The sequence below is a fragment of the Haematobia irritans genome, chromosome 2 (assembly GCF_050003625.1).
Source record: "Haematobia irritans isolate KBUSLIRL chromosome 2, ASM5000362v1, whole genome shotgun sequence".
NCBI lineage: Eukaryota > Metazoa > Arthropoda > Insecta > Diptera > Muscidae > Haematobia > Haematobia irritans.
In genome coordinates, this window is record NC_134398.1 from 114,403,589 (window position 1) to 114,429,595 (window position 26,007).

At 32.5% G+C, this 26,007-nt stretch overlaps 1 long non-coding RNA gene and 1 pseudogene across 1 annotated transcript; both read right to left on the bottom strand.

Moving 5' to 3' along the window:
• Nucleotides 1–691: 691 nt before the first annotated feature.
• LOC142223845 (uncharacterized) lies at nt 692–3,444 on the bottom strand. The gene is made up of 3 exons (XR_012718925.1): nt 3,108–3,444; nt 1,649–1,805; nt 692–1,060 (listed from the first exon to the last, which is right to left on the bottom strand). It is a non-coding gene; the product is annotated as an uncharacterized LOC142223845 (long non-coding RNA).
• A 1,347-nt stretch (nt 3,445–4,791) lies between these two features.
• On the bottom strand, nt 4,792–5,691 carry LOC142225009 (uncharacterized; annotated as a pseudogene).
• Nucleotides 5,692–26,007: the final 20,316 nt, after the last annotated feature.

Below are 26,007 nucleotides of genomic sequence, written 5' to 3' on the forward strand. Positions count from 1 at the left end.
TTTAATAAAATTAAATAAAAAAATATATATACTTAATCACTTCTTTTCGTTTTTGTCAAACGATCCTTAGCATGAACAAAATGTTTTTGTACAACGACATTCATTTCCCTGTCTGTCGTTTCGTATTTAAGATGACATATATCTAAAAATATATAAGTGATTTTCTTGTAATAAAATTTAATTATTATTTGTATTATATATATTTACTTACTTTTAATTAAAGTTATTATGAAAGATTTTTCAGCACTGGGCTTAGTGCTAGTCCCCTTCCAGCCATATAATGTAGCCAGTTCATTGGAATATACTTTCCGAACTGAATATCTTAAAAATTGTGCGTGTCCTTCTCCACCGGTTTTTGCTGTAACCTCTTTCTAAAAAATGTAAACAGTGTTAAGAAAAATTATAAATTATCAATTTTATTTGTTAGTTTGTTTCGTCGTCTTTCATACTTACAATTTGTTTCAGCTTTTCTTCATTTTCCTGTAGCAAATTCTCAAATTCATTTAAATCGTTTTTATTATTAAATGGAAGTTTCTGACAATATTTCTGACAATATTATAGAGATTGCCCCGTTAAAATTTAAATATAAAAACACTTGCAATTATAAGTCAAATGTTAAAAATTCATTTTTTATAACGGAAACTTTGGCGTATTTTTCCTTTTTAGGCATGTCATAAAAAAAAGTCTTGAATGAAGTTATAAAAAATATCTGATTCTTCGGGATATTCTAAATTAAAGACATAAAATATATTACATAAAATATCTACAGCATCAAGAATTGTTAAAAACGGATATTCAATACCATCGTAATATAGAACAATGGACTTGATATTAGTTCGCCGACAACTAGTAACTTTGGTTGCATACACCGATTTTGGAGCTTTGCTAAGTTTAATTTTGCTGCTATTTCTTCCTTCGTACTTCCTATAAATGCAAAAGATTCTTGCGAGTCTAAAATACTAAATTTCTTCTTATTTTGGACTCATTTTCATCAGAGTTTACCTTTGTGGGGGAGGGAACACTTGATGCAAAGTCCAGAATATTGCAAATTGTTTCGATTCTGAAATCATAAGATTGCTTATTTACCTACACACAAAAAAATATTTTTCTGATTCAATCACGAAATTAATTGATCCAATTAATTTTTTAATTGAAATGTCTTCAATCACGAAAATGATAGTACCAATCACAGTTTTAATTGGGCATATAAAAAATCCTTGATTAAAAAATTAATTGATGTCATTAGCAATTTTCAATTAATTTTTTAATTGATTCAATTAAAAATTTAATTGATTTTGAATGCAAACCCCAATTAATTTTTTATTTAAAAAGGTAACTATTTTCAACTACTTTCTGAATTGGCTTAGAATTTTTATTTTGATTAAGAAATGTTCATCACTTTTTTTAACTGACTTCGTCTTCTGAATTTGATTAAAAAGTTAATTCTATCAATTAATTTTTTAATTAAAAATTTTAAAATTTTCAATCATTGACTTAATTAACCTAATGTTTCTACCTTGATTAAAAAGTTAATTGTATCAATTAATTTATTAATTGAGAAAACATTCAACTTCAACTAACTTTTTAATTGGAAATATTCTGGTGATATTTTTTTCTGTGTAAGTATCGACTATAAAAAAATACAAACCTTGATTTGAAGATGTATGCCCGTCATCGAATTTCTTAAATAAAGTAGAGTTCGGCAATTTGGTTTTTACAAATGTGAACAATTTATTTTCCAAAGATGTCCATGCAATTTAAATATCTTTTGCCATAGGAAATTTTAAATCAAAATCAATATCAATCTGAAGATAAAAATAAATATAAATTTATTAATAATAATAAGTACAAATCGGACGAAAGATATATATGGGAGCTATATCTAAATCTCAACCGATTTCAATCAAATTTGCAAAATTAACGACACTATTAAATGCACTCCTTATGCAAAATTTGGCCCAAATCAGGTGAAAACTCTGGCTTTTGAGGTCATATAAGTGCAAATCGGACGAAAGATATATATGGGAGCTATATCTAAATCTAAACCTATTTCAACCGAATTTGGCACACATAATGATACCACTAAACACACTTCTTGTGCAAAATTTAAATTTAATTTAATTTATATGGGAGCTATATCTAAATCTCAACCGATTTCAATCAAATTTGCAAAATTAACGATACTATTAAATGCACTCCTTATGCAAAATTTGGCCCAAATCAGGGCAAAACTCTGGCGTTTGAGGTCATATAGATGCAAATCGGACGAAAGATATATATGGGAGCTATATCTAAATCTGACTCGATTTGGCTAATATTTAGCATATTTTTAGAGAGTCCCAAAAAAAGTGGCTGTCCGAAATTTTAAGAAAATAAGTTGATAAATACGTCAATTATGACCACATAGGTGATAAATATATATGTCAGCTATATCTAATCCTGAACCCATTTTTTCCAAAATGAATAGCGATTGTCTTTGCGCCAAATTACAACTCTGTGCCAAATTTGAAGATGATCGAACTTAAACTGCGAGCTGTACTTTGCACACACAATTACATATACAGACAGACATTTGGACGGAGAGACAGACGGACATAGCTAAATCGACTCAGAATTTAATTCTAAGACTATCGGTATACTAAACGATGGGTCTCAGACTTTTCCTTCCTGACATTACATAGAAATGCACCAACTTTTTATTATTTATTAAAGTTTTCTGCGAATTTTGTAAATTTTACTAACGTCTTTTTACGAATATACGAAATATATACTAAATATATTATATTAACTTGCCATCGTAAAAAGTTAGTGCTGTGAAACATTCGTGATTCGTCGTGATACCGACTAATAATCGAAGTCACGAGAATTCTCGTAAGTCTAAAAATTATTGTGAATCGTTAAACGTCTTTAAAAGTTCTGTTTGCGTGAACGTATGTTACATCAGTATTTCGTAAATATGCTTGAGAGAGAGAAAGAGTTCCTCCAACACGTCACACGTTAGACTCACAATGAAAATGTTCATTTTTACTAAGAGAATTCTTTGAGTGTAGTTTCCACAAAAAAATGCGTTCGACCAAAAACACTAGTATTTAGATAAAGGTACTTACCTGCGAGAAAAATAAAATATGCGCCAAAAATGTTGTTAATGTAATCATTTCGACTCGCGGTACCGATACCACGAGTAAATTCGACCATGTACTTACGAAGTTTCTTAATGATAAAAATAAATGACATTTTATTGTTTCTATTTATTTATTTTTCGTTACGTAGCAACGTCATAAACAGTTTTATCAGGCAATTACACATTATACTTAAATCAATAACATTTACACTTGGTCCAATTGAACATAGTAATTGATGTGTTGTGAATTCAATTACCAGGGAATTTTGATATTTTTGCCAGTTTTTCATTCAACCAATTATTTTCATATTTGACTTAATAAAAATCGTATTTGATATATTTTTTTCAGTCAATTATGCCAATAATTGATTTTTATTTTGCTTCAGTTTTTTCTGTGTAATATTCAAATAATTAAATAATATATAGACTTAAGCATATAAAATTTTTGGCCTTATCATAAAGGAGTTTCCGAAACAACATATAAGCGGTTTCACAGAAATTGCTCTCTTTTGATTCTCTCGCTGTGTTAATTTGCTATCTTTCGTCAGCCTTCCCGGTTTCTCTATACTCTCTCTGTCGCTCTCTGAATAAAATATCACAACATATATATGTGTAGTCGAAATTTGTAAATTTATATATGTTTACATTCACACATATAATTTTTATGAAACATGCATGCCCCAAACATAATATCGTCCCCTCAATGAAACAATAGTGTATAATTTTTTGGTCGTTTCGAGAAAATCGAGTTTGAAGGTTTTGTAAAAATATACTTTTGGGAAAACCGTCATATTTCAGAAAATTATAGGTGTTTTCAACTTCTTGTAACTTAACTATGTGGTGGAATAATCAGACCATTGGTAGATGATATTCTACTAATCTATAAGTGCATTAATTGCAATTAAATAACATTCAAAATACCATGATATCACATAGGCTACTTTATTTATTTTAGAATCTATATGAAAATCAGTATACACTATTTTATTTTGTATGGTATACACTATTTTATGTAATTTTTTTGCGCCATTTATCATGAAGTATTTTAATTTGCCGGACGAATGTTCATGCAATAAAACAAAGTATTTGTACTAATAATCCATTTTATTTATAATTCAGTCATTTTTGGAAATTCAATAACACGTTGACTACAGAGCAATTCAATTAAAATTAAAAAAAAAAATACACGAATGAAAGGCAATATTAATTAATATTCACCTTCGGGAATATATTACTCTGCATCAGGCTCATCCAAGCAATTTCGATTTCCTCCAGGCTGAAGACTAAGATAAAAGGAATGAAATTCTTTGGGAATTATATTTTTGGTGCACAGCCCCTTGAGATCGTTGTAAAGACGATATGGTAAGCTGTTGCTTAAATTTAGAGCACAATTTTCGAGTATAACAGTTATTATTAGTTGATTTTTTTCTTTTTCCTTCCATTAAGTCAATTGTTTGCCAATCGGAGTCCCATTTTTCTTTGTAGAGCAGCAAATGAGGATTGACTTTCTCCACTTTAATTTGCTTAATTTTCAACCAATTCACTGAGTCATTTCTGTTATTCTTTTTGAAAGTGTGCCCTAATCTGCTGAACCATTCCTTGATATTATAAATGTCGCTCCAGAACATTCTTTCCACAATGTATGGTTGTTTTCTTCGCAAAATTGTTGATCATTCCTCGGGAGAGTAGATAGATATATTCGCTTGGCACGTTCAATTGTTGAGTGCATACAATCGGCCTCCATTTGTGTGTGGCCGCTTTCTAAATACTTAATCGTGACAGTATTTAAATTAAAGTTACGAATTGCGTAAAATAGAAGCGCTGCAATATAGCAACTCCTATTCTGCCCACCACAACAATCACAATACAAAATTACATCCGCTACATTTTCGTCAATAAGCTCAACATTTTTATAATTGTGGTCCCAATCTCGTCCGAACCTCTATGTCCCTGCGTTTCATCCCACAAGAAACAGTAGCCTTCCTTCGAGGCAAGATCGAAAAATGTATTGTTAAAACTGGCAAACTTCCTTGAATAATACAATGAGATTACATTGCTGCATGAGCTTGTTAAAATAGATTGTAAGTCAAAAGTATATACCCTCAATTTACTATTACTTTTTGCCTCTTCTTTATCGGCCTCCTTTTCCTCTCTAGCTCTCTTCTTATTCTGAATATGTTCATCAAATGCTTCCTGCATAATCTCCTTGTTGTCAGAGTTACGATATCGTTCGCACGTGGAACATGTATCCTTCTTCGGCTTATGAAAGCTATAGTTATATTCATTGCAGAAAATACGCCTGTATACATTTTCCTTAATAGAATTGGTCTCATGCTTTGCATTAAAGAGTTGAAACATTTTTGAAATGTTTAAATTAGAAGCAACGGTTTTGATTTCGATCGAGTATAGTGGCTCTCCACAGCCGGAAACGATTCAATATGGTCCTTAATTATTCTCCTTGGTTCTTCATCCCTTTTTTTATGATGCCCATGGTGCCCTCGTTTATCTATAACTTCACGACATTGAGTTTTGTTAATAAAGGGTGATTCTTTTGAGGTTAGGATTTTCATGCATTAGTATTTGACAGATCACGTGGGATTTCAGACATGGTGTCAAAGAGAAAGATGCTCAGTATGCTTTGACATTTCATCATGAATAGACTTACGATCTGCCACAACGTCGAATTTTCAGTGAATGGGCCCTAGAAAAGTTGGCAGAAAATCCGCTTTTTTATCGACAAATTTTGTTCAGCGATGAGGCTCATTTCTGGTTGAATGGCTACGTAAATAAGCAAAATTGCCGCATTTGGAGTGAAGAGCAACCAGAAGCCGTTCAAGAACTGCCCATGCATCCCGAAAAATGCACTGTTTGGTGTGGTTTGTACGCTGGTGGAATCATTGGACCGTATTTTTTCAAAGATGCTGTTGGACGCAACGTTACGGTGAATGGCGATCGCTATCGTTCGATGCTAACAAACTTTTTGTTGCCAAAAATGGAAGAACTGAACTTGGTTGACATGTGGTTTCAACAAGATGGCGCTACATGCCACACAGCTCGCGATTCTATGGCCATTTTGAGGGAAAACTTCGGAGAACAATTCATCTCAAGAAATGGACCGGTAAGTTGGCCACCAAGATCATGCGATTTGACGCCTTTAGACTATTTTTTGTGGGGCTACGTCAAGTCTAAAGTCTACAGAAATAAGCCAGCAACTATTCCAGCTTTGGAAGACAACATTTCCGAAGAAATTCGGGCTATTCCGGCCGAAATGCTCGAAAAAGTTGCCCAAAATTGGACTTTCCGAATGGACCACCTAAGACGCAGCCGCGGTCAACATTTAAATGAAATTATCTTCAAAAAGTAAATGTCATGGACCAATCTAACGTTTCAAATAAAGAACCGATGAGATTTTGCAAATTTTATGCGTTTTTTTAAAAAAAAAAAGTTATCAAGCTCTTAACAAATCACCCTTTATATTAAGTGTTTTCAGAAAGAATTGCTTGCATACTTGTTTAGACCTCAGATTGTATCTTAGAGTCTGGGCTCCACCAACAAGAGCCATAGTTAAGTTTTCCGGACCGCTTTTTCTTCGTCCTATTATTTTGCATCCATGCATGCGTATACATCTGCAACATTTAATTTACCGTAAATGTATAAGACTAACCATGAATAACACAAATCGTTCCATACGGATTTACCATCCTCTTGCGAGTAGGTGTCTTGAGCTCAGCCTCCTCGTTATTAATGACGTCTGCAATTGGACTCCCCATGTCTTGGTCTACTTCAGGGTACTATTCCCTTGCCGCAGTAACTTTATCTGATTCATATGCTTTCGACTCAGCGCCTGATTCTGCCTCTTCGTCTGTATCTGCAACATATTCGTCGAAGATCCTGCGGAGAAATCTTCTTCGTCCGTCTTGTTTTGAATAATAAAAATTGTGTATACTTTTTATACACTATTTTTCTTCGAAATTATGTTCAGAGGAACAACTATATAAAACACAATACCTGCATTTAGGCAATTATTAATGAACATATTCTAACGAGAAATTTTACACTATTTTTTCAATTGACATTTTGACCAACTTTGTGGAAGTAGAATTTTATCAAATTTTGACCAGATCTAGAATCGATTATGTAGATTCTTATTCTGCAATAAAAAAATAATGGTGTATATTCGTATACACTATTGTTTTATTGAGGGGACGATATACTCTAACATATTAACATATGTGTTCCAAACATTTAGTGTTACTTTGGGAACATTACATGTTTGCACTTAAATATATTGCGTTTAAAAATTGTGCCCGAAACACATTTTGTTTATATCGGAACATATGAAAAACATATTTTTCTAACAGTGTAGGACCATATTAGTCCATATTGGGCGAAAGATATATATGGGAGCTATATCTAAATCTGAATCGATTTCAACCAAATTTGGCACGCATAGCTACAATGCTAAATCTACTCCCTGTGCAAAATTTCAAACAAATTGGGCTAAAACTCTGGGTTTTAGGACCATATTAGTCCATATCGGGCGAAAGATATATATGTGAGCTATATCTAAATCTGAACCGATTTCAATCAAATTTTGCACACTTAACTATACGACTAAGTGTTATGTTTGTACAAAATTTCAAGCAAATCGGTATAAAACTCTGGCTGCTGGATCCATATTAGTGCATATCGGGCGAAAGATATATATGGGAGCTATATCTAAATCTGAACCGATTTCTTCCACAATCAATAGGGTTCTATTCTGACCCAAATTAGAAACATGTGCCAAATTTGAAGGCGATTGGACTTAAATTGCGACCTAGACCTTGATCACAAAAATGTGTTAACAGACAGACGGACATGGTTATATCGACCCACCCTGAGCATTATTGCCAAAGACACCATGTGTCTATCTCGTCTCCTTCTGGGTGTTACAAACATATGCACTAACTTATAATACCCTGTTCCACAGTGTGGCGCAGGGTATAAATATCGCAATGGACTGAATAGTCTAAGTGAGCCTGAATCTTAATCGGGCTGCCACTTTAACCTAACCTTTAACCTTTTATAATAAAAAGGGAAATAATCTGTAGGTAGCCATCATACGAATCGGTAATGTCGTTAAGTTAATTTTGAGTACAAAAATTTTTTTCCATACACAATTTTTATACCCTCCATCATAGGATGGGGGTATATTAACTTTGTCATTCCGTTTGTAACACATCGAAATATTGTTCTAAGACCCCATAAAGTATATATATTCTGGGTCGTGGTGAAATTCTGAGTCGATCTAAGCATGTCCGTCCGTCCGTCCGTCCGCCTGTTGAAATCACGCTAACTTCCGAACGAAACAAGCTATCGACTTGAAACTTGGCACAAGTAGTTGTTATCGATGTAGGTCGGATGTTATTGAAAATAGGCCATATCGGTCCACTTTTACGTATAGCCACCATATAAAGGGACCCTCAGATTTGGCTTGTGGAGCCTCTAACAGAAGCATATTTCATCCGATCCGGCTGAAATTTGGTACATGGTGTTGGTATAGGGTCTCTAACAACCATGAAAAAATTGGTCCATATCGATCCTTAATTATATATAGCCCCCATATAAACCGATCCCCAGATTTGGCTTGTGGAGCCTCTAAGAGAAGCATATTTCATCCGATCCGGCTGAAATTTGGTACATGGTGTTGGTATATCGTCTCTAACAATCATGCGAAAATAGGTCCACATCGGTCCATAATTATATATGGCGCCCATATAAACCGATCCCCAGATTTGGGTTGCGGAGCCTCAAAGAGAAGCAAATTTCATCCGATCCGCCTGAAATTTGGTACATGATATTGGTATATGGTCTCTAACAACCATGCAAAAATTGGTCCACATCGGTTCATAATTATATATAGCCCCCATATAAACCGATCCCCAGATTTGGCTTGCGAAGTCTCCAAGAGAAGCAAATTTCATCCAATCCGGTTGTAATTTGGAACATGGTGTTAGTATATGATCTTTAACAACCGTGCCAGAATTGGTCCATATCGGTCCATAATTATATATAGCCCCCATATAAAACATTCTCCAGATTTGACCTCCGGAGCCTCTTGGAGGAGCAAAATTCATCCGATCCGGTTCAAATTAGGCACGTGGTGTTAGTATATGGTCGCTAACAACCATACCAAAATTGGTCCATATCGGTTCATAATCATGGTTGCCACTAGAGCCAAAAATAATCTACCAAAATTTTATTTCTATAGAAAATTTTGTCAAAATTTTATTTCTATAGAAAATTTTGTCAAAATTTTATTTCTAGAGAAAATTTTGTTAAAATTTTATTCGGTTCATAATAAAATTTTCATCATTGTCAAAATTTTATTTCTATAGAAAATTTTGTCACAATTTTATTTCTATAGCAAATTTTGTTCAAATTTTATTCGGTTCATAATCATGGTTGCCACTCGAGCCAAAAATAATCTACCACGATTTTATTTCTATAGAAAATTTTGTCAAAAGTTTATTTCTATAGAAAATTTTGTTAAAATTTTATTTCTGTAGAAATTTTTGTCAGAATTTTCTTTCTATAGAAAATTTTGTCAAAATTTTTATTTCTATAGAAAATTTTGTTAAAATTTTATTTCTGTAGAAAATTTTGTAAAAATTTTATGTCTACTTTGTCAAACTGAATTATATACGTATTGGATCGATCTTTTTGATTTAATATATACCACGTATGGACTTACATACAATTTAGAAGATGGTGTTAGGAGGTTTTAAGATACCTTGCCATCGGCAAGCGTTACCGCAACTTAAGTAATTCGATTCTGGATGGCAGTGTTTAGATGAAGTTTCTACGGAATCCATGATGGAGGGTACATAAGCTTCGGCCTGGCCGAACTTACGGCCTTGTTTCTTAGTAAATTGTCCACATTTCGTAGTAAGATTTTTATATTGCCCATGTATTTATACCCTGCGCCACACTGTGGAACAGGGTATTATAAGTTAGTGCATATGTTTGTAACACCCAGAAGGAGACGAGATAAACACATGGTGTCTTTGGCAATAATGCTCAGGGTGGGTCCCTGAGTCGATATAACCATGTCCGTCTGTCCGTCCGTCCGTCTGTCTGTCTGTGAACACATTTTTGTGATCAAAGTCTAGGTCGCAATTTAAGTCCAATCGCCTTCAAATTTGGCACATGTACCTAATTTGGGTCAGAATAGAACCCTATTGATTTTGGAAGAAATCGGTTCAGATTTAGATATAGCTCCCATATATATCTTTCGCCCGATATGCACTAATATGGACCCAGAAGCCAGAGTTTTATACCGATTTGCTTGAAATTTTGTACAAACATAACACTTAGTCGTATAGTCAAGTCTGCAAAATCTGATTGAAATCGGTTCAGATTTAGATATAGCTCCCATATATATCTTTCGCCCGATATGGATTTATATGGCCCCAGAAGCCAGATTTTTGGCCGAATTTGGTTGAAATTTTGCGCTAGGAGTACAATTAGTAGTATAGTCAAGTGTGCAAAATTTGATTGAAATCGGTTCAGATTTAGATATAGCTCCCATATATATCTTTCGCCCGATATGGACTAATATGGTCCTAAAAGCCAGAGTTTTGCCACAATTTGGTTGAAATTTTGCACAGGGAGTAGATTTAGCATTGTAGCTATGCGTGCCAAATTTGTTTGAAATGGATTAAGATTTAGATATAGCTTCCATATATATCTTTCGCCGGATATGCACTTATATGGATTTAGATATAGCTTCCATATATATCTTTCGCCGGATATGCACTTATATGGACCCAGAAGCGCCAGAGTTTTATCCGGATTAGCTTGAAATTTTGCACAAGGAGTACAATTGGTAGTATAGTCATGTGTGCCAAATTTGATTGAAATCGGTTCAGATTTAGATATAGCTTCCATATATATTTTTCCCCCGATATGGACTTATATGGCCCCAGAAGCCAGAGTTTTGGCCCAATTTGGTTGAAATTTTGCACTAGGTGTACAATTAGTAATATAGTCATGTGTGCCAATTTTGATTGAAATCGGCTCAGATTTAGATATAGCTCCCATATATATGTTTTTTCTGATTTCGACAAAAATGGTCAAAATACCAACATTTTCCTTGTTAAATCGCCACTGCTTAGTCGAAAAGTTGTAAAAATGACTCTAATTTTCCTAAACTTCTAATACATATATATCGAGCGATAAATCATAAACACCGAAAAAAAAAAGTTTACTATTTTTTATGAAAAATGAACTAATCCATAGTAAGAATGACCATGATTTGACGCCAAAGATTTTTTTCATCTAGATAAGTTCATGATTTTCTTATAAATTAGTTCATGTATTGCATCGTATTTTAGTTCATTATTACTATGCTGTGGGAAGAATATACTTAAACTCATTCAAAATATTCCTGCTATCCGGAAAAATGAACAATTTTTTGGGAAACCTGTACTACGAAATGTGTTGAAATAAACTGTTTGTCAGTATAATTTTCAAAAAAGTAGAGAAATTGAGGAATCAAAGGTACAACAAGCCTTTATACAACTAAGACATTTTTAGTGCAAAACAAGTCAATTTTCTATAACCACCAGTATTTTATTTCAAAAAATTATTATTATATTACACAAAACTATGACTTATGATATACAATAAAGGAAATATTTTTATTCGTACCTTGGATGCAGTTACTTGTCGGTAGTTAGTAATTGTTTCTTGAAAAGAGTAATTTTCTATGTTATTAGGACTAAACTAATTAATTTAAATTTCAATGTTTTCTATCCATATGAAGGTTAGGTTAGAAAGATATATGTGGTATAAGTTGAATTGTTATCCAATTTCATCGATTTTGGCTAACTTTTGTTGGGCGGATTTGTCTTATAAGCATCTGCAATTGCAAAGTTATACAAAATATAAGAAAAATATTATCAAATTCTATCGTACATATTCATTTTTAACTTACGGTTTTCAAGAGTATTTCCTAGAGCCAATAAGGATTTCAGCTTAGTTAGCATTAAACAGTAAGAATATTCCAAAAAATTACCATTACAAGGCCTGTCTACCTGCAAGTGAAAATAATTATTATTAATATATTGAAACTTTGGTTTTATTAAAAACGGACAAAATACCGTTTATAGAAAAACTTACCACATTGAAAAATCCATCCAGTAGGTACATTATTGGAATCATATCCATGGACTAATGGGACGTTATTGAAATTATTCTCAGAATATATTTGAAATAAAAAATATTATAAAATAAGACATAATTTCCACTTGTCAGTATAGCATTTAGTATTTAAGTTTAGCGGCTAAAATCGCAATTTTCATGATAACTTTTCCTTAATAATCCATTATCAAACAATAATCTGTATAAAAAACTTGGTTTGAGCTATTCTCCATCAAGTTATATTTAAATTTGTATCGAAGACGTATAATTTTATACTGTTCTTAGTGATTTATTTTTAATTCTAGCACCTAAACTCGAACTTAGTACTCACCTGTAGGAATTGCTGTAACACAAAAAATATAGATTAAAAAAACTGGTTGCATCTCCAACCTGTGATCCAGATGTAGAATAAATATACTCGTAGATCATCCTATTACCACTCATCAGGGCTGCCAATAAAATTTCAAGAAAAATCGTCACTTTTTTCGATAAAAATCGTCATAATCGACACTTACTTTTTAAAAATCGTCAAAAAACCGGCAATATAAATAATATTAAAAATAAATATATTTTTTTGGTAAACACAAAACAGAAGTATTTATTTCACATAGAAAACAGAAAATTAATGTACACAACTATGCATTTCAATAAAATAAAATGCAAAGAAATCAGGTTTGTATGCAAATAACATTAACATAAAAATAAATTGTATGCAATAACATTAACAAAAATTTATTTAAGGAAAAATCCTTCCCATTTTCTAGTTAGTGAACTAAAAAACATTTACTGAATTTTTATAAGTTTTCTTTTAGCTAAGTTAATTTTCGTTGTGGTTACGAAAAATGAACTATATTAAAGTAAATTTGTTGAACTATGTGGAAGTTAAAATGGCCCTTAAATTTACAAGACACTTTTTTTTCTGTGTAATAAACTTTTGCGAAGATTCCTTAAAATTGCTTCAGATTTAAATGTTTCCCATATTTTTTTTACTAAAATTATGTTCCACCCTAGTGCATTAGCCAACTTAAAATTTTAGTCTATAGATTTTGTAAAAGCCTATCAAATTCTGTCCAAATCGAGTGATATTTAAATGTATGTATTCGGGACAAACCTTTATATATAGCACCCAACACATTTGACGGATGTGATATGGTATCAAAATTTAGATCTACAAAGTGGTGCAGGGTATAATATAGTCGGCCCCGCCCGACTTTAGACTTTCCTTACTTATTTTATAATAGAATCAACGATGCATTAACTACTGTGTTGGAAATTTATTTAAGGAAAAATCCTTCCCATTTCGTAGTTAGTGAACAAAAACCATTTCCCTTTTTTCTGTGTACATATGTTTAAAAAGAGTTTCAAATGCTCTTAAGCGCATAGAATAACCGGCTTGTTAGAGTAGGCAATTGAATCAGCTTTAATCTATAAGTATACCGAGGAAGAAGTGATGTCAGATGTAGGTACATAGAAAAAAAAATGTCTTGTAAATTTAAGGACCGTTCTAACTTCCACATAGTTCAAAAAAAATACTGTAATATAGATAATTTTTCGTAGCCACAACGAAAATTAACTTAGCTAAGGGAAAACTTATGAAATTTCAGTAAATGTTTTTTAGTTCACTAACTACGAAATGGGAAGAATTTTTCTTTAAATAAATTTCCAGCTCAGTAGTTAATGCATCGTTGATTTTATTATAAAAATATATGGGCAATATAAAAATCTTACTGTGGACAATTTACTAGGAAAAATTTTTGTATTGAAAAAATTTTCCGATTCGTAAGATGGCTACCTACAGCTTATTCCCTTTTTATACCCTCCACCATAGGATGGGGGGTATATTAACTTTGTCATTCCGTTTGTAACACATCGAAATATTGCTCTAAGACCCCATAAAGTATATATATTTTGGGTCGTGGTGAAATTCGGAGTTTTGAGCATGTCCGTCCGTCCGTCCGTCCGTCTGTTGAAATCACGCTAACTTCCGAACGAAACAAGCTATCGACTTGAAACTTGGTACAAGTAGTTGTTATTGATGTAGGTCGGATGGTATTGCAAATGGGCCATGTCGGTCCACTTTTACGTATAGCCCCCATATAAACGGACCCCCAAATTTGGCTTGCGAGGCCTCCAAGAGAAGCAAATTTCATCCGATCCGGCTGAAATTTGGTACATGGTGTTAGTATATGGTCTCTAACAACCATGCAAAAATTGGTTCACATCGGTCCATAATTATATATAGCCCCCATATAAACCGATCCCCCGATTTGGCTTGCAGAGCCTCTAAGAGAAGCAAATTTTATCCGATCCGGCTGAAATTTGGTACATGGTGTTAGTATATGGTCTCTAACAACCATGCAAAAATTGGTTCACATCGGTCCATAATTATATATAGCCCCCATATAAACCGATCCCCCGATTTGGCTTGCAAAGCCTCTAAGAGAAGCAAATTTCATCCGATCCGGCTGAAATTTGGTACATGATGTTAGTATATGGTCTCTAAAAACCATGCAAAAATTGGTCCACATCGGTCTATAATTATATATAGCCCCCATATAAACCGATCCCCCGATTTGGCTTGCGGAGCCTCTACGAGAAACAATTTTCATCCGATCCGGCTGAAATTTGGTACATTGGGTTAGTATATGGTCTTTAACAACCATGCAAAAATTGGTCCATATCGGTCCATAATTATATATAGCCCCCATATTAACCTATCCCCCGATTTGGCTTGCGAGAAACAAATTTCATCCGATCCGGCTGAAATTTGGTACATGGTGTTAGTATATGGTCTCTAACAACCATGCAAAAATTGGTCCATATCGGTCCATAATTATATATAGCCCCCATATAAACCGATCACCAGATTTGACCTCCAGAGCCTCTTGGAAGACCAAAATTTATCTGATTCAGTTGAAATTTAGTACGTGATGTTAATATATGGCCTCAAACACCCATGCAAAAATTGGTCGATATCGGTCGATAATTATATATAGGCCCCATATAAACCGATCCCCAGATTTTACCTCCGGAGCACCTTGGAAGAGCAAAATTCTTCCCATTCGGTTGAAATTTGGTACGTGATGTTAGTATAGGGTATCCAACAACCATGCAGGAATTGGTTCATATCAGTTCATAATAATATATAGCTCCCATATAAACCGATCCCCAGATTTGACCTCCGGTGCCTTTTGGAGAAGCAAAATTCATCCGATCTGGTTGAAATTTGGTACGTGGTGGTAGTATATGATATTTAACAACCATGTGAGTTGAAATTTGTGGATGACAGTCTTTCGTAGAAGTTTCTACGCAATACATGGTGGAGGGTACATAAGATTCGGCCTGGCCGAACTTACGGCCGTATATACTTGTTCATACTGCTTTTGTTTTTCTTTACGGCAGGTATGTGTCCTTTTATGACTATTTGTGTCTTCGAGTTGTATTGCTGCATTCAGTTCTGTTCAGGGCTGTGGAGTCGAGTCAATTTTGCTCGACTCCAGCTCCGACTCCAGCATTTCTTATTAGCCTCGACTCCGACTCCGGAGTCGACTCCAGGTGGTGTACCTAAATCTCACTTTAACAGTATTCCAATTGTAATTTGTGTAGTGTTCCAAAAATAGACCGATATAAGTATTCTATGTGTTTATGCCATATGTGTTTATATGTCCTAAAGAACTCTAATTTTAATTTTTGATACGACTCGACGACAAATCTCAACATTTTATTGATGTAAAGAACTCTACATTTTAATTTCAGGCCAATAAATATATAGAGACCACATAAAAATATGTGTAGATAACAACAATCTCCAGAATATAAATTTATAAAAACACAAAATTTCAAAAAATAATTGGGCTTCCATAATGTTAAGAAGTAAAATCCTGGTATTGGTATATATAGGCATTTTATAAAAAATAAATCTATATAAAAAAGAAAAATACACAAAAATCTAAATGGCGGGCTAATCACATAGAAAGTTTAGATGTTAAAAAATGTAATGTGTCGGATATATAAAAGAAACATAAACTTCCACACTGTTAGAAAAATATGTTTTTCATATGTTCCGATATAAACAAAATGTGTTTCGGGCACGATTTTAAATCACAATATATTTAAGTGCGAACATGTAATTTTCCTAAACTAACACTGAATGTTTTGGACATCTATGTTAATATGTTAGAATATATTATGTTTGTGGCATGAATGTTTCATAAAAATCATATGTGTGAATGCAAACATGTATAAATTTACAAATTTTGACTAAACATACATATGTTGTGATATTTTATTCAAAGCGACAGAGAGAGTATAGAGAAAGAAATAGAGATGGAAACCGGGAGAGTTGACGAAAGATATCAATATAACACAGCAAAAGAGTCAAAAGAGAACAATTTCTGTGAAACCGCTTGTATGTTGTTTCGGAAAACTGTTTTATGATAAGGCCAAAAATTTGCTATGTTTAAGTCTAAATATTATTTAATTTGAATAAAGAGAATATACATTCTGAACCAAGAGAATAGACATTTGAAAAACAAACAGCTTATGTTTTCGCCTTGAGAGCAGCATTTTATGTATGTGTGGACATGTGTTTTGTTTATCATTTTGATATTATTTTTTTCTTGGTTCGTTAAAAGAAATCAGGGGTCTTCATAAAAATAACGAAAGGGCACTATACTCTTTTTAGAGTTGGGACAGTAAAATGAAATAAGGAGGAAATAGTGAAAAATTACAAAGTTTAGCTCCTCTTTATTAATAACTAGTCCACGAGGAGTTGACGGACACCTTCAAATATAAAAGCGGACATTAAGTTCGAGTTTTGCAGCTAAAACAATTAAAAAAGTTTATTTTCTTTAAAATGAATTATTAAAGTAAAATAAAATGCATTTTAGAGCGATGGTGTTAAATGCTAGTAAAAAACTGTTCACGCCTAAATAAATTTATGTTTATATTATAAAATTATTTATGTATGTTTATACCCGACTCCACGTTCTTCTTTTGTTAGTTTTTGAATTCCTTTCAAATTTTAAAGTTTTGTACCAAAAACAGTTTTTTGTTACAAAATTGTTATTTTTGCAATAAAAAAATAATATTTTATCCAAAAATCAGTCAATTTCGTTTATATCAAACACTGTTAATGACTATAAATCTTTAATAACCCACATTTCGAAGTTTCATTATAAAAATTTAATATAGTATAAATATAAATGTGTAAATTAAAAAAAAGTGTTCGGTCGGAGCAGGGATTGAACCCACGACCCTTTGCATGCAAGGCAGACATGCTAACCACTGCTCCACGTGGCAAACGAATGTATGTTTCTGTTAAATAATGTTATGTTTGCATGGGCTCGTGGGCGCTGCAAACTATGCTATATAAATGTAACTTATAACGATAATTATCTGCTGGTGACCATGACAGCTACGTAGCCCAGTGGATAGTGTGTTGGCTTACAAACTGTATGGTACTCGGTTCGATTCTCCGTGCAGGCGAAAGGTAAAATTAAAAAAAAAAATAAAAAAGTGAATAATTTCTTCAACATTATTTGTATTACTGAAAAAGGTGCCAAGAATTAAAATATTTCGTGGAAGTGAAAATAACGAGTATGTTAGGGAATGAGCACAATCGTCTTCGGGAAAAATTCTTCCAAGCATATAATATTTTTGGGCTCAAAATGCTTCCAAACATATAATATGTTCACATAAAACAAACATATTAATGTTTCGGCAGTATCCAAGAATATATGTGCTTCCTGCAAAATATGTTTGGAACATATGTTAAAGAAGCGATTTTTTTTGAGGGTGCATAAATTAGGACGGGCGGAATTTTAAATAACCACTACCATACAACAGATTACAGAAATAGCTGCACTGAAAAACAAGCATGTCCGTTTCCAAAGATTTTGTCTTTACTTTAAAAATTTTGGTATTGATTCCGTGCCAAAGAAGCGGAGAATACAAGTAAGGATACTTTTAAGACACAATTCACTTTTAAATTTGGGTTTTGTGTACTTGCTTCTAGGAAGCAAATTTTAATTTTTCGCTTTTTCAGCTTTTTTTCTTCATATGCTATCAAAGTCCTTTAACCCTTTCACTACCGATGTCCACCTAGGAGGACATTCGTAAACGACACCAAACTCTATTTCCCCATTTAGTTTCGATTTATTTTTCGACGTTATTTTAAAGTGGAGGCTTTAATCTAAATAATCTGTAAATATTTTCCATATTGGTGAGCACTAAAATACATTTTGATAAACTTCTTTAACCATAAACGAAAAATACGAAATTTTGAGTCCATTTTTCTACTGTATGTCTCTAAAAAATGGACATTCTTACAAAAACTATACCTGATATTTTTTCGGGTTCTTTTTTGTATTTCTTCTAACACTTCGATAGATATAATAGGTCAAATAGCGCTTATTTTCATAGAGCTATTTGGTCACAATTCAAGAATCAAGTTTTCAGAACAAACTCATATAGCTCTTGAAGTAATTGAGGTAGGTCCTCAGAATTACAATTTTTGCTCTTAATACAAGGAAAAACAGAAGAAAAATGTAAAGTTTGTAACATTAGGTTTATTTCGGTAGTGAAAGGGTTAAAAACGAGTTAGCAACAACTTTATTTTCCAAATTAAGACTCGATTTCCACGAAAAACTATGCTATGTTTCAAGTAAAAAAGTCTTTAAAATAAAGTGTTGGAAAGCATGTCCTATATTTGAATGATTTAAAGACAATTTCATTAAATTTAAAGAATTTTTCTGAATTATTAAAGTCAAGTTGGCCTTAGTCCAAACATTTTTTCTTTCATGTTATGATACCCTTTTTTAAGTGAAATCGCTTAATTATAAGGACAATATGACGTCATTGAAAAGTTTATCGACTTTTGGACAAGGAAACAAACTTTATACTAGAGAAATGCGTCTTCTATGCTAAGCAAAATCTGCATTCGTATTTTAAAGACATGAAATCTTTGACCTCACGACAATATTTTTTTCAGCGTGGACAGTTACGAATATTGTTTCTATAGAAATAAAATGGTGAAACATCGATTTAAAAATGGTCTATCAGTTATGGACATTAGAGGCCATTAATTTAATGTAAAGAATTTCAAAAGACCGCTTCAGAGGCAGAGGTTTAATTTCAATTACAGCTTTCAAGGACATCGGGTGTATATGGAGATTTCTCAAGTAATTATCTCCATACACAAAATCTTGGCCGACGAGAAATTTCCGCATATATTTATGGATCTCAAATAACTCAAAAATTCTGACAATTCTTATGAAAATTTTAGACTGGGTAAAATTTCTTAAAACAAATCGGATATGGGTTTATATGTAGGTGCTATATCACAAAATTGTCCGGTATGAACCATCTTCCATCTCGACATGCCTGCTAAAAATTCAGAACATTAGGTTCTACTGGTATATTGCCTTAAAATTGTGCATACACTGAAAAAAAAGCATGTCCAGTAACAAAGATTTTGTCTTTATACTAATGATTTTGGTATTGATTCCGAGCCAAAGAAGCGGACAATTGAAGTAAGGATACTTTTAAGACAGAATTGTCTTGTAAATTTAAGTTTTGCGTACTTTATTCTATGTTAATTTATTCATTTTTTTGTTTTTGTTTTTTTCTTCATGTGCAAATATAGTTCTTTAAAAACATGTTAACGACAACTTAAATTTTCAAATTCAGGCTCGAGTTGAAGTAGAAATTATGCTATGTATCAAGTAAAAATCGTCTTTAAAATAAAGTGTTGAAGCACGTCTCCTACTTTTAAACACTTTTTTGTTGACTAAGGTCAACAATTTATTTAATTTAAAGACAATTTATTTAATTTTGAAGAATTTTTCACAATTATTAAAGATAAGTTCACTATAGTCAAACAAAATTTTCTTTCATTTTAATATAACCATTTTTAATTTCAATCACTTAATTATAAGGAAAAAACGACTTTATAGAAATGTTCACGGTCTTTCGGACAGGGAAAAAAACTTTATATCAGAAAAATGCGTCTTTTATGTTAAGCAAAAAACGCGTTCGTAATTTAAAGACATGAAATCTTTGGTCTCACGACAATATTTTTTTCAGTGTATATAGGGTTAAAAACCGATAGTCAAAAATGGACTATACAATTGATCAATTCAGCCCATATTCTAGTAAGCCTATATCACCGTGAAATTTCACCCAAATAAATACACTTTGAATGGCCTGAAATCCAGTACTTCGTTTGTCGAAATATTTCTTTAGTTACAAAGATATGAAGTGTTTTTCAAATGTTGTTTCGCCGGGCAAAATTTATACGACTCCAACTCCAGCAAAATCTTCAGACTCCGACTCCAAGACTCCGGCTCCGACTCCACAGCCCTGGTTCTGTTGATGCATTTATGGAGGGCACACGTTTGTTATTGGTGTTTTCAAAAACTGAGCAGTGAATGTTGTGATGTAGAGAAAACAGAAACACTTTATGTTGATAAAAATATAAAACTAAAAAACAATAACCAATTAAAGAACAGTATATTTTTGTTAATCGTTAATGCACATTAAAAATATACGACATCATAAGTGGTAATAGGATCATCTATATTTACTCTACATCTGGATCACAGGTTGGAGATGAAACCATTTTTTTAATCTATATTTTTATGTTACAGCAATTCCGAAAAGTGAGCACTAAGTTCGAGTTTAGCCGCTAAAATCAAAAATAAATCAATAAGAAAAGTACAAACGTCTTCGATTTTAATATAACTTGATGGAGAATATCCCAAAGCAAGTTTTTTTTATGAAGTTTATATTCTTTAAAATGGATTATAAAAGATAAGTAATTGTGACAAAATGACAATTTTAGACGCTAAACTCGAACTTAATATTCACATTATATATTATATATGCTATACTGACAAGTGGAAATTATGTCTAATTTTATAATATTTTTTATTTCAAATAATTCTAAGAAGAATTTCAAAAATGTCTCATTAGTCCATGGATATGATTCCAATAATATACCTTCTGGATGGATTTTTTTAAACGCGGTAATTTTTTCTATAAAGGGTATCTCGTCCGTTTGTAATAAAACCAAAATTTCAACTTATTAAAAATAATTATTTTCATTTGCAGGTAGACAGGCTTTCTAATGGTAATTTTTTTATATTTTCCGTTTAATACTAACTAAGCTGATATCCTTATTGGCTCTAAGAAAATACTCATGAAAACCGTAAACAATATACGATAGAATTTGATAATATTTTTTTATATTTTGTATAACTTTGTAATTTCAGAGGCTTATAAAGCAAATCCACACAACAAAAACTAGCTAAATCGATGAAATAGGATAAAAGTGCAATGAATATAGCAACTTATGTTATATATCTTTCATATGAATAGAAAATTAATTAATTTAGTCTTACTAACATAGAATATACTTCCACGAGTTTTTTTAGTTCTTAGCATCTTTTTCTGTAATACAAACATTGTAGAAGAAATTATTCAATTTTATAATTTTTTTTTTAACTTTTACCTTTTGCCGGACGGGGATTCGAACAGCGGACCACACAGTTTGTAAGCCAACACACTATCCACTCGTTATAACTTATATTTATATAGCATAGCTTGCGGCGCCCACGAGCCGATGCAAACATAACATTGTTAAACATACATTTGTTGGCGACGTGGAGCAGTGGTACGTCCTCCTTGCATGCCAAGGGTCCTGGGTTCGATCCCTGCTTCGACTGACACCAATTGTTTTTTTTTTTATTTTTTTTTACATATATTTTTTTTACATAACATATATTCCAGATACGTTCGGAATATCCCGAAAAGGTGTTCAACATTACATACTATTATATCAAATTTTTACTACGAAGCTGTAAAGTGTGTCTTATAAAAGACGTAAAGTCAAAAAAGAACAGTGCTTGATATTAACGAAATGGACTGAGTTCAAATCAAATATTATTTTTTTGTTGCAAAAATAAAAATTTTGTAACAAAAAAAGGTTTTTGTATACAAGTTTGAAATTTTCGAAGAAATTCAAAAACTCTTACAAAAGAAGAACGTGAAGTCGAGTATATATATAAATATTTTTCCATCGAATTCTAAGGTTAACGATAACCATCCAAAAGCACATTATATTTAAATTCTAAACAGTAATTTTACAACCAGCACATATATTTATTTTGGTGTGAACAATTGTTTGCTAGCATGTAGCACCATTAATTTAGAAATACAAATAAATATGAATTTTTATTAACGGATAATTTTGTACTTAATTTATGAAACCGGTATAAAGTTGGCATTATCGCGTTAAAATGGCCATGTTTACCCGTTTATTTTTCTTTAATAATTTATTTTAAAGAAAATAAACTTATTCAATTGTTGCTTTGTATCATTCCCCACCATGTTATAATACAATTTACCGAAAAAAACTTATAACGTTATTCTGGTGTTACCGATTGGAGTTTTGACGGTAAAATGAGAAATAATTTTAGCGGCAAAACTCGAACTCAATGCCTGCTTTTATTTTCGAAAGAATCCGTCAACTCCTCTTGGACTACTCATTAATAAAGAGGAACTAATATTTGTTTTTATAGATCTTACTGTTTAATTTTTCACTGTTTCTCCCTGTTTTCATTTTACTGTCACAACTCTAAAAATAGTACACTGGAAAAATGTTGTCATGAGGCCAAAGAGTCCATGTTGTTAACATAAGAATACAAATTTTGCTTAGCTTAGAAGACGCATTTTTCTAATATAAAGTTTTTTCCATGTTCAAAAGTCGATAAACGTTTTAATGAAGTCGTGTTGTCCTTATAATTAAGTGATTTGACTTGAAAATGGGTATTATAAGATGAAAGAAAAAATTTTTGGGCTAAAGTCAACTTGAGTTTAATAATTCAATCTATGGAACCGGAAATGCTTTTTTTCAGTGTATAGTGCCCTTTCGTTAGTTTTTATGAAGATCCTTTAATTACCTTTGTTTGAATATTTTGACTTACTCGTCCTACGTTCCGATTTGTTGTGACGAAACAAAAAAAAAATGCGAAAATGATAAACAAAACTCATGCTCTTTTTTTCAAATGTCTTTTCTCTTTGTTCCGACTGAATTTTCTCTCCGAATACTCATTTTAATAGTTTTACTTAAGTATATACAATTTTTGGCGAAGTCTTATATCACAACATATATATGTTTACTCCAAATTTGTAAATGTGTACTTGTTTATATTCACACATACTATTTTTCCAATCTTTAATGAAATTTTCTTTGTGTATATACATATATTTTTAATTTCATCATTTTACTTCCAGCATACACTTTATGTCTCTCTTTCTAAACACATTTATGTTTATAGTCTATTTCTATATTAATATATGTTTGCATATTATATTTACAAACATTTTATGTCCCAAACATAATATGTTCTAACATATTAACATATATGTCCCAAACATGTTATGCTACTTTATGAACATTATATGCTTGCACTTAAAAATATTGTGTTTAAAAATTTGAGTTCCAAACATATAATGTTTACACCCAAACATATGAGAAACAGTCTTTTTCGTCCGTGTACACACTCTATTTTGGTTCAATTTCAACAATAACTAAGCATTCCATATTTATTTCGTGCCCAACAAATATACAAACGCTGACATCAAGTAACTGCAAATAAAAATAAATTATACCATATAGCAAAATGCAGAACAAAAAACAGCTACATTTTTTTCAATTACACTTCCCTTTTTTGAGTTAACATAGATAAATTCACACAAAACACAATAACAGGTTGGCTGATAAGTCCCCGGTCTAACAAAGAAAAACACATTTTTTTGTCAAAATTCGTTTTTATTATTCAACATAGTTCCCTTCAAGAGCGATACAACGATTATAACGACCTTCCAATTTTTTGATACCATTTTGGTAGTACTCCTTCGGTTTTGCCTCAAAATAGGCCTCAATTTCGGCGATCACCTCTTTATTGCAGCCAAATTTTTTCCCTGCGAGCATCCTTTTGAGGTCTGAGAACAAGAAAAAGTCGCTGGGGCCAGATCTTGCGAATACGGTGGGTGGGGAAGCAATTCGAAGCCCAATTCATGAATTTTTGCCATCGTTCTCAATGACTTGTGGCACGGTGCGTTGTCTTGGTGGAACAACACTTTTTTCTTCTTCATATGGGGCCGTTTTGCCGCGATTTCGACCTTCAAACGCTCCAATAACGCCATATAATAGTCACTGTTGGCGGTTTTTCCCTTCTCAAGATAATCGATAAAAGTTATTCCATGCACATCCCAAAAAACAGAGGTCATTACTTTGCCAACGGACTTTTGAGTCTTTCCACGCTTCGGAGACGGTTCACCGGTCGCTGTCCACTCAGCCGACTGTTAATTGGACTCAGGAGTGTAGTGATAGAGCCATGTTTGATTACGAGTTAACAGCTGCAAACACCGCTCAGAATCATCAACACGTTGTTGTTTTTGGTCAAATGTGAGCTCGCGCGGCACACATTTTGCACACAGCTTCCGCATATCCAAATATTGATGAATGATATGACCAACACGTTCCTTTGATATCTTTAAGGCCTCTGCTATCTCGATCAACTTCATTCAAAATCATTTTGTGGATTTTGTTGATGTTTTCATCGGTAACCACCTCTTTCGTGCGTCCACTGCGTTCACCGTCCTCCGTGCTCATTTCACCACGCTTGAATTTTGCATACCAATCAATTATTGTAGATTTTCCTGGGGCAGAGTCCGGAAACTCATTATCAAGCCAAGTTTTTGCTTCCATTTTTTCCCTTCAGAAAACAGTATTTTATCAAAACACGAAATTCCTTTTTTTTCCATTTTTTCACAATAACAAAAGTTGCTTCACAAAAGACGCTCTATCTCACAAACTAATTGACTTACAGACGTCAAATTTTGAGACGAATTATTTGAAGGTTGGTACTATATAAAAATAATATGCATTTAATACTAGCGACGCCATCTATGTGTCAGACCGTCCATTCCAAGCTACTATCAACACACGACTGACGCGCTAAATGAAAATCGTGTGTGCCTGCTCAATGCTTTTATAAAATTCTTTTCGCTGCAAACAAGTTAAAAAATTAAATGGTCACGAAAAATGTACATGGTGTTTACGTCATGTAATGGTTCTAGACATATCGATACGTAACCTATAAAAATACTTTTTTCCCTGTAAAAAATTAAAACATTTTATGGCCAGGCACATGATTTTCCCGACATATATTATGGTCTAAAATTCTATCATTTAAATAATAGAACATATTTGCGGAGTTTGAGAACCATTTAAATTCTTATTGCCAGCATTTTTTTCTCTGCTCGAAAATTATTTTTACAAAGACAAAATACATGGTTTTCGCGACAATTACATGCTCTAGATAAGCATTAATGGATGCGGCAACCATGTCCAAAGATGTTTTTCAATTTCCACAGTTTACTAAAACTTTGCAAAGCTTCTACATTACAGCTTTACAAGAAATCTAAAAAGGACTTCGATTACAAATTAATCCAATATTAAAGGAAATGAATTTCTTAAATCCTGAAATAGTATTGGAAGTGATAATAAAGGTTAGGTTAGGTTAGGTGAAAGTGGCAGCCCGATTAAGATTCAGGCACTTCTAGTTTTAACCGCTGAACCTTCCTGATTATTTTTCTTTGTTGAACCAACCAGATTGTTCCAAAAACATTAG